The following is a 4,352-nucleotide window of genomic DNA, read 5'->3' on the forward strand; positions in this document are numbered from 1 at the left end:
AGGTTGACGGGTGTGGCTTGTTTATGAGCACGCAGCCTAAACTGAAAGTTATTTTCTTAATATAAGATGTTGTGTCATGTTTTAAATAAAAGTTTTATTTTACTGCTACCAAACTCCTCATTTTTTCCACAGATTCAACAGTCTTTAGGATAGTAGAGGAAACACTGTGTTCACATAAAGCTTGGCCTCTTAAATCCTTTACCTCTTGTCTCTTCTGTGCACACTTCAGATATTCCCAAGTGCATTTTCTTATGGTTCAAGCAGCCCAGTGTCCTTTAGGAAGCCTTTCAGCCAGAGCTGAGAGGGGTCTGGCTTGTGTTGATGCATTCAAGCCCTCTTATCACACTTAAGTGTGGCTGCAATCTAAAACCTCAAACCGATTCTTGAAGTGGGTTCAAAACATTGAAATTAAGTTCTCTGAAGATCAAGACAGATGGAAATAGGGAATATGGAAAGTTTTTTATTCACAATGTTTTTTTTTTTTTTTTTCATCAGGTGCTGTGTAATTCAAACAGCTAAAATTGTTGGAAATAAAATCAGAATCCAGGCAAAAATAAATCTTTAGTGATTGTTTTCATTTAATGTCAATGGTTATGCTAATGGAGAAGTCCCAAAACAATGAGCCATGCACATTGATTGTCTTTGTGACTGAAAAGATTCACAACAGAAGATTATTAAGAACAATCAAGTCAAAGCAGCAGATTAGAGCTCTCTGCATTCTTATCATCAATACTGTGAAGTGCTCTGGCTGCAGATAAACAGGGTGCCGAGCAGGGAATCGATTGCTAAAATGTCACATCTGTCAGAATGCTAAACGTATGGTGGATGTGCAGGACTTTGAAGAAGGATGTTAGTGAGTCTAAAGGGCTTCTGGTCATCAAGCTACATGCAGAATATCTGGAGAGTCTAGAAACGTCTCTGTTGTACATTGGGTTGATGGTTAGGAGGAGCATCACAACATGGATCGCCTTTTGTTGTTGTTTTTGAAAGCATTTAAATATAAAAGCTTTTTACTTCCATATTTTCATTTACATTTTTCATTGCAAATGCCATCATTTGAGCAGCAACATCCCCTTAAAAATGTTTGTCACATCTAATCTGAGGACTTATTGAGCAGCGAAAGAGACACTAAATCTTCTTCTGAATCAACACCTTAAGGCTCTCGTCTAGAACCTTCCTGTCTTTCTGGCACGCAATTTGAACAAGTTGTGTTAAAACCCCTTAAAATGCCTGAATGGATCAAGTTGCTGACATATGACTTTGCTGAGTTTCACATTTTGTTTTGAAGTTTTCCTTCATCTAAGTGAAAATGTTCTTTTTTCCCCAGGCTGTGTGGCAAATAATAGTTTAATAAAATGTTTAATACAATAAATTATTAAATAGAAAGTTATATTAATATTACACACTGATTTATATTTCTCATAGCTGTAAACTTCCAAATGCTCAGATCTCACACAAAGACTTTAGAAGCTTGATTGTCTGGTAAGGGCTATCCAAGCAAGTTCACCTTGACATCTTGACCACAAGATGCTAAATGAAGTCTCCAAAACATTAAAATGTCAACACAGGACCATAACCAGGCTCTAGCTGCTTTTGTTTTCAGAGTTCAGGCTTGCATGACCAGAAAGACATTGCACAAGTGTTAGTTTTTATGGGGAATGATGAATATTTTGCCCTGAAAATGTTTACCATAAACCTGAAGGTGGACGTGTCGTATTTTAGAGGTTTCCGTAGCAATACCTGACCAGCTCACCATGATAAAACCCATTATGAATTTTACTATGTATTAGAAGGTGAGGCCACAAACTACACTGTTATTACCAAGATACTTCCAAAAATGTGTGGCAATGGTCACATATGCTCATTTTTATTGATGTATGAATGTAAATCTTTAAAAGTCTTTAAAATTTACAAGTGTGAATACAAATAAATGTCTTCCTTCTCACTCATATGAAACTACTTAAGTCTTACTTTTTCTCAGATGTTTTATTTCCAGCTTGTTTGGAGTTCTTGCAAACACATTAATTATATGCATTTGCAACAATATCACTTCAAGTGTTCCTTTATTAATACCTGGTAAAGTGTAACCGCAGAATTAATACTTGTGGCCCCAGGTACCTGGTGTCGCACAGGAAGTAATCAGTGTTTTTGCCATCAGGAGCCACAGCTTGCAATAACTCTAGTGGCAGGTAACCTTTAGAAACGGAGCCATGTAAACATCATAATGTTGTGAGTTGAAGGAAAAGCTCTTCCAACATGTAGTATATTAAAAAACTGCAAAGGTCAAACTTCTTATCTTACAATCATTTATTTTTAACCTTAACAGTTTCCAATGGACAGTGTTCATGCATTTATGTTTGTCTTTGTCACAAACAGCTTCATTACAATGTCAAGGTTGTGTTGAAAGATCACAACTGGACTGAGCTTCATGTTTCTCTAGAGGAAAGCAGAGACAATAAGTTTGCATGAAAAAGAGAGGAGAGGAACTCAAGGAGCTCAGATCATTTACTTTAGATTAATCCTTTTAAATTAAAAGTTGTAAAAAGGTGTGGGCTTGCAATCCTAAACCAATATATTCTCCTGCAATTTTAAAGTAATGAAAACATTAAAGAAGAGGAAAAACAAAACATAAATCGTCCAGTCTTAGGAAGCCGTTTCAGATTTAATAAGACAAAGTGTAAAAGGTAATATTAAAAAGAAAAATGAGAAAAGTTCTTTATACTCATCAATTCTTATGGTTGGTATTTTTAACCAGGATAAGTCACTAGGAAATGCATTAGTATTCCTTATACATTTCCCATAGTTTGTCACATTTCTGCCAAAAATTAAAATGTTTTGATTTGAAAAGTACATGTATTTACCTTCCTCTGTTGGGTTACAGTGACTTTTGGAGTTGTGATGCAACAGAAAGTGAGAAGTTTCAAGAGGTGTGGACACTTTTCCAGGGTATCAGAAACATGTTTTTTTTTTGTGCCACCTGGGACGGCTGTCTTTGTTTTGCTGCTTTAATTAACCTAAGTTGGGTTCCTACCCATCCAAGGCTTCTCCTTGTCCTTGTGATGTGATGAAAAGCCTACAGGGGAAGAAACCAGACAGTCGACTGCACACGCCTTTGATCAAACTCCTTCTTCAAAAGCCTGATAGACCTATTTAATGACCTATGGTTCCTTGTTTGAAACCAGCGTTTCACTGATGGCTGTTCCAGATGTTTTTCTGGTGTCAAACAGAGCGAGAGAGGCACTGTGACCTCGAGGTAACCTGTAAATCCATCCGTACAGTGATTACATTTATCACAGGCTGTGAATCAACCTTGTAAGCTGCTGCCCTCCCGACACTAAGTTCCACTCATTTGGAAAATATTAAAGCAGGTTTTTCCTCCAGCTCTGCATCGTGGAGTTGCAGCACGTCATGAGTGATTGCAACACTTTATCATGCGGAAAGATCACTATATCACATCTGTGTATACTGACACGAGCTTTTCCAACGCCAATGTGAACTGAAAATATTTCCAGACGTTTTTGAGCAACAATAAGAGAGAAAAATAAAAAAAGGGGGGAAAAAAATAACCAAATTAATTACTAAAGGAATGATTAATTAATTATTACGCTTGAGGGGTTTCAAGGAAAACACAAATCACTAAATTTTGGTTGTAACATTTAAAGCCAAACTTTCCAGGAGAACTTTCACCATCAGAGTTTGCTTTTAAATTTGTGACAAAATCACAATCTGTGTTGGGACTCAGAAGCCACTGTAAAGTAGCTGAGAGGTGTTTTTTTGTCAGTGAATGTTTGATGGGAAATGACACCAGTTGGTTGATGCAAGACACTGTAACAACCTGTTGCAGTGAAGTTACAGTTCAGCCTGAAGCTGCAGGTTTCACAGGTCTCTTCAAACCTCTTTGATGGTTGGGATCTGCAGCTTGCGGTCATAAAGTTTAAGAATATTAACACTCAGGATGGAGAAAGTTTTTGATAGAGTGGCTCATCTACAGCAACATAATGAAGAGCAGAGAACGAAGTATGATTGTCTTTATAAATGCATAAATGCAGAAAGTTAAGTTGTTTTGCTGGTCCAGATCATACAGGTATCTGGTAACACATTTTTGGCAAGTAGGAAACATATCAACAATTATCTTCTAGATACAGTTATGGGTTATGAAGACAGGGGTCAGCCTCTCCAGGCCTTGACTGTCACTGTTCTGTATTGCTATGAATCCTGGTTTTAAAACAACTGAATTAAATGGCTAAATTACTTTTTTGGCATGTCAGCAAGTTTTGCAAAGCAGATGTCATTGACCATTCATTTGATTCAGATGTTTTGGAGCAGAGATGCATGTAAAAAGTTGCAGAACA

The sequence above is a fragment of the Poecilia formosa genome, unplaced genomic scaffold (genome assembly GCF_000485575.1).
Source record: "Poecilia formosa unplaced genomic scaffold, Poecilia_formosa-5.1.2 Scaffold39, whole genome shotgun sequence".
Taxonomy (NCBI): Eukaryota; Metazoa; Chordata; class Actinopteri; order Cyprinodontiformes; family Poeciliidae; genus Poecilia; species Poecilia formosa.